Source organism: Populus euphratica, unplaced genomic scaffold, assembly GCF_000495115.2.
Source record: "Populus euphratica unplaced genomic scaffold, PopEup_1.0 scaffold312.1, whole genome shotgun sequence".
NCBI classification, from domain to species: Eukaryota; Viridiplantae; Streptophyta; class Magnoliopsida; order Malpighiales; family Salicaceae; genus Populus; species Populus euphratica.
The window spans coordinates 33,840-40,917 of record NW_011500071.1 but is presented as its reverse complement, the minus strand read 5'-3'; positions in this window follow the sequence as shown (position 1 = coordinate 40,917).

Genomic DNA, 7,078 nt, shown 5'->3' with positions numbered 1-7,078 from the left:
TTCATAGTCCCAACTGGAATAACACTAATTAGTATATCTTATTGTATAGTTATTATAAATGACATGTTAAACTCTTTTGATTGTATGATTAAAACTATTAGTGTCGTATTTTAAGATATGTAATGTTATATCATCATTTTGGGGATTGTATTTAATTTTAAAAAAATTATATATTATTAGTATAGTACTTTAATCTTGATGTTTATATTATCATTTTGAAATTTATAATTTAATCTTAATGTATATTATATTGTATAGAGTTAATATTTTAAATGTTTTATGTGTATTAATATTATAAATTAGTTATATTTCAATTTATGTTTGAAATGTACCATTGAATTGATAAAATAATAGAAAATTATGGTGAAGTTATATAGACATATGGTGAAGTTATATGGACACGATCTAGGATAGATGGATCAGAATTGAGGTGACATGGAAAAAGAAAGTGAAAAGGTCAATAACTTGGTATATCGATTTATAAGGAAAACTCTACTTAAATTTTTATTGGATCAAAATTGACATATAAGAAAAACGAAATCCTTCAAATATATGCAGGTTATATATTTAGATATTAAATAATAAAACTTATGCAAGAATGTTACACATGAAGAAATACTATTGCTTTTATTGAAATGTTTAAAAGATAGTGTTAATGAAAAATTTTAAAATTATATGATCTTGGGTAGTGCACCATGAGGATTGTTTTCTTGTCTATTTAGATTACACATCTTTCTTCATAAATTATTAAAGGTATCCCTCAATGATCAATATTTTCTTTTTTAGTGTATTGCATTTCTTAGTGTTATGATCATGGTTATAGTGAAAATGACAAAACTTAAGGTTTTTTGTGTTTGTGCAACTCTTCATAGGAGTTGGGTGGGTATCACACAAAATCATTTCCTTGAATTACAATCAACACATCAGTAAGTGTAGTGATAAAAGATGTGGTTAGGAGCTCGAAGAATATTGGGCAATCATGAATGGATCCCCTGGTGTTCTTGTTGGATGTCTTAATAAGAAGTTTTTGGTGTTAGGAAGATTTATGTAGCAATGCTTTCCTTTTCTACTCAAATATGATTCTCCATTACCTGTTTCACGTTGAGTAAATTTTTATTGGAAAGATTATACAATTTTTCTTATATAAAACAATTATACAGTCCATTAATTAAGGTTTTAGAGGCAATAGTTAGATTTTCCACATTAAGTATCTCTTTATTAAATCTTTAAAGATATATTTTAGTGCTCTTATCTTCTTGTTGTGTGATAATGAATAGCTTAATCGTGTTTTTTTTAGCTAGTATACTTGTGTTAAAATGAAAGTTAAGTTTAACATAAAAATTATGAAGGCCAGCAATGGAGTCAAGTTTAAGGATGTGATACCACACACAAGTATATTTATAAAATATTAGCAGGAAAAATTTGCATCTAAAGTCACTCTTTTGAGTTACAAGCTCTAAGGCTTCTTGTAAACCCTCGGTCTAAAACAAGTAAATTAGTGTTAGGAATAGTAAATCTCAATTGAGAGATGATAATTAAGAAGGCAAATTGTTATAAATAGGGATACAAATTTTCAACAATTTAACTTAAATTTCATATGAAATAAAATAATACATCAATACATGAAATGTTAACTCAGTGACGAATTGCATAAATTTCTTTATCGAGTAAAATAATTATCTAAGGGAAACATTTTATAAATTGGGGTGAAAACAACAACAACAACAACAACAACAACAATAATAATAATAATAATAATAAAGTGGAATCCTAAATAAAATAATGTATGGTTTTACTCGCAAAAAATGTTGATCATGGGTATAAGCCCCGCTTACAATTGTGTTATTTTGATCAAAAGTTGTGAAAGATTTGAACTAGATTCTATGATAATTATAGATGGGAGTCATCAATGAATAAGTTTAAAAAACCATTATGATTTAAGTAAATAAAATGTTACGTAAAATTTAAATTTTGGGGTAAAATTATCTACTATTTATTTTTAAGGTATTAATCATATCTCTTAATCTAAATATTGGATTGAATTGAGATTTTATAAGTAGTCTCTTGATATATTTTTCTATATTAGGATTAAAATTTAGATTAATTAGAGTTTAGTAAGGCCTTTTAAGACTTAACTCAGTGATGAATCACATAAATTTTTTTATTGAGTAAAATAATTATCTAAGGGAAACATTTTATAAATTAGGGTGAAAACAACAACAACAACAACAACAACAAAAATAATAATAATAATAATAAAGTGAAATCCTAAATAAAATAATATATGGTTTTACTCGCAAAAAAATGTTAATCATAGGTATAAGTCCCGCTTACAATTGTGTTATTTTGATCAAAAGTTGTGAAAGATCTAAAGTAGATTCTATGATAATTATAGATAGGAGTCATCAATGAATAAGTTTAAAAAACCATTATGATTTAAGTAAATAAAATGTTACGTAAAATTTAAATTTTAGGGTAAAATTATCTACTATTTATTTTTAAGGTATTAATCATATCTCTTAATCTAAATATTGGATTGAATTGAGATTTTATAAGTAGTCTCTTGATATATTTTTCTATATTAGGATTAAAATTTAGAGTAATTAAAGTTTAGTAAGGCCTTTTAAGACTGTTGATAGTCGGATAAAAATACAAAAAATAACAGACTTATTATGGCATTGTCATGATTTTAGCCAACTTATCCTTCTTGCTATTGTTCTAGCTGAAAGCCACTAAACAACATACAAGTTTTTACTATTCCTTATTTTTCTTCAATCTTATTCAAATCTAGTTTTTATTCTTCTAAAAATTTAGGTTGGAGAGAGTAAGATTAATATTAAACCACAATAGAGAAAAAAATATATAGAGAGAAATGAGATTATTATGCTTGGGAAGTTAGTGAAAGAAAGAGTGCATGAATTTAAAAGGAAGCTAAAAAAAGCAGGATTTGTTACAAGAAACACATTCCATTGTTTTGATGTTGGTAAGATGTTTCTAACTAATAAATTTTAATTTCTACTTGGATTTTGATTAGTAATTGAAAAACCTCCAATTTTTGAAATCAGGTTCATGAGTTTTTGTGTGATAATAATAATTGGATTATTTAATATTGTTGTTTAGTTATCTAAATAGATGGACATGATTTGAATTGGGTCAATTGTATGAAGAATTAAAAAAACCCTTAAATTTCAATTTTAAGGTTCATGAAGAAAGTCGAGGAAAAGTGCATGTTGTTAGAAATTGATTTAACAATCATGAAATGAGTTTTATTTAGGGTCAAACTATGAAATAAATTGAACTAAATTAATAAGATTTTAACACACCCATGGGCAACCATTGTAAGGAATTTTTTTGGGATTTGAAGACTTGATTACATGATGTTGTTTTGATGTATTAATGATGATGGAAATAGTTGAATATTATTGTGTTATATTTAAGTTGTGATTGATATTTTATGAAGGTTTGCTTATAGTTATAGGTAAAATGGTGATTGTTTTGGAATGCTGAATAAATATATGATAAAATGAGTGTAAGTGTTTGAAAATGAATGAGTGTGTGTGTTGTTGGAATTATGATGTTGGCAAAATTAAGGATCAATGAGTCATGGGTTTTAGTTAAACTTTTAAAAAGATGTTGAATAAATTAAAGAACCTATAGTGTTTGTTGTGACAACCTAGTATGAGAAGAAAAAGGGTTGCTATGGCAACCCTAAATTGAAGAAATTAAGGGTTGTCATAATAGTGTAAAAGTGTGAAGAAATAGATAAATTTGAACAACCTTATATACACAAATAAGGGTTATTACAACAGCTCACATACATAACAAAAAAATAGATTATTGTGATAGACCAAAAGTCTGAAAATATAGGTTGTCACAAAAGCCCGTGTGAAAGTAAATATGGGTAGTTTTGACATCCCAAAAATATACAAAAATAGGTTGTTATGACTGCCACGAAAGCATGTAAGAGAAGACAGTTGGGATAACACTTGTGTGCATGATTATGGGCTATCATGGCAACCATGAATATACATACATACATGATGATTAAAAAAATTATAAATGTGTGCAAATGTAGGTTGTTAAGAGAAAAGGATTTCAAATATGAAAGTTGAAAAATATGTTATTGTATGAAAGAAATGGTTAAATTAGATTGTGTATTGTGTTTTTGATATTCAAAGTAATATGTTTTAAAAATGAATTGATGAAGTTATGAAAAAATTATGAATTTTGTTGGAAATGGTCAAATTGTTAGTTGAATAAAGTTTGGGGAAATTTGGGAAAGTTGATCTTGATTATTTGACTTGATTATGTTAAGAATTATGTTCAAATGCCAAGTATAAGATAGTTAAATTCAATGCCCACCTTGTGGTTGATAAGATGTTAAGAATTGAAAATCATCGATTAAAAATTGAGTTATTTAGATATTGAGAATCATTAACAAAAAAATAAATCATTTGAACATTGAAAATCATCCATAAGAAATTGAGTCATTTGGACATTGAAAATTGTCAAGTCAACAAAATAATTGAGTCATTTAGACATGAAATGTAAAAGTAACGAAAAAAAATGCTAATATAAATGAATTGAAATGATAAACAGAATTAGTATATCTATGAACTTGTTTACAAAAATATTTGATTACATGAATTAGTAAATGTGATGAATGAATTAGAAAAATTTGAATATTGATTTAAGATATTTTATTGGAATGTAGGAGAAGTGTTTAGACTCAGACTTGTTTTTTCAGGAGCATGTATAACAAGATTTCAAGGTAAAAATCATCTCATTGCTTCTTTAATTGTTGAAATTTTTGTAATACTAAAATGCAGTAGACATTATATGTATTATGTACTACTATGTATCATGAAGAAAAATATTGTTATGTGAATATTTTATACGGGTATGAGAAATATTATTATTATGTGAATGTTGACGATGAGTAGGGGGAAATATCATTATATGAATATTTTTTACAGCTTGAGAAATATTGTTATGGGAATGTTGTCTACGAGTAGGAAAAAGTATTGTTATGCAAATATGCTTATCAAGTTAGAAATTAATATATATTTAAAATGAAAAAATGTTGTTATGTGAATTGAAACAATGATGTAAACCAAAGATGATTAGGAGATATATACAATCATATGAATTAAATGTGTTTAAAAAAGAAAATTGTAGTATGAATCAAACGTGTTGTAAATAAGAGTTTCTATGATATGATTGTCGTTATTAAATGAGTACTATAATAAAATAAAGGTTCATCAAATATTGATGGAAATATATTAAATTGGAATCTAACATAGATTGATGTATTTGTAAAAAGAAATAATGAAATCAATTTTGCTTATATTATTGATAATTATTAGTAAACCTGATGATATAAATATTCATTATGAATTTCATAATTTTTATATTTTATAAGTATTTTTTTATAGGAGATGATGATTCCTTTTGGAGCATTATCGAGTTACGTAGTCATTCTATATTAAATAGGTTCTGGTGTTATTTGATGAATATTTATAAATAAATTGGAAAGTGACATAGTCATATAAAAATATAAATAAAGATTGTTTTTGGACTTGCCAAGTTAACTAGATCATATAAAGTTAACTCTCATACAAATTAATTTTAAACCTGGATTAGACAAGGAGTTGGGTTAAGAGATTTCAAGATTGATAGATTCAGTTTAATAATAATATAAAATAATTATTTTTTAAATCATCTTTCAATTGAATGGTTTTTGGATTTTTTTTGTTAATATAATTACTCAATATTTAATTGATTTTGAATTAATCTTTACAATTTATTTAAGTTTGCTTTCTATAAAATTATTATAATCTCAAAACAAAAACTTGGTATTTAATTAATACTTAATTTTGCAAGTATTTATATTTGTTATCATATCATTAAGTAAAATGTAATTATAAAAAATAAAGTTGTTAAATCTAATAGAGTTTATTATTTGGGTCATAAGTTTGGTAGGTTAGGTCGTAAAGTTCGGATCTATTTAATATGTCGTTGTTTTAATATTACAAAAAAGATGCAATCTTAAATTTTTTTAAAGCCAAATTATATTTTTTTTATCAATCATTTAAGTTATTTTTGGATCTATCAACTTAGCCATGTCATGTCAAAATAATTCTCATGATATTAATTTTAAATCAATCTTAGCAATGAGCTATGTTGGGAGAATTTAAAATTGATCATTTAGATTAAATTTAATAACAATACTAAGATAATATATAGAATTATAATATATTTTTTTTAAAGTTTTTTTATTTAAAAATATATCAAAATAATATATATATATATATATATATATTTTTAAAATTTATTTTTAACATAAACATACCAAAACAATCTAAAATCATGTAAAAAAAAATTAATTTAAAGAATTTGTTTTTCAAACGTACAATATTATCATCCTAAATAATTCTATAAAACCCAAAAACAAATTTAGTTTTTAAAAATTATTAATCCAACCCGCAACAATGTATTGCAAGAAAGAAAACTATTATTATACTATTTGCATAAGATAATAAATTTGGCTAAATAAATATACTTTTTCAATTCATTTACTTCGGTCTGTTTATAGAACAATAGTTGAATTGCACAGCAGGGCAGTATTCAGTATCGTGGTTAAAATTATATTTTTTAAAAATTTAAAATTTACTTTTTAAAAATAAAATTATTTTTTTTTATATTTTTAAATGTATTAATGTTGAAAATAATTTTAAAAATAAAAATAATTTTATTTTAATATATTTTTAAATAAAAAATATTTTAAATATAAATATCTATGATTAGGTTGGATGTAATAAAAAAATCATTAACAATAGGTTTATTTTTGTATTCATAAAGTATTTTTATTTTTTTTATTTTAAATTATTATTTTTATAATTTAGAATATTAATATTAAAAAAATTATTATTTTCATATAAAAAAATATCTATACATAACTCAGTGCAGTGAGGCTGAGAAATCACTGCTTTTATGTTGCGACTCCTGCTATAAATGTAAGACTTTCCAAAATACAAGCAACAAACTGTACAGCACTCAATGCAGCTAGTAGCAAGTA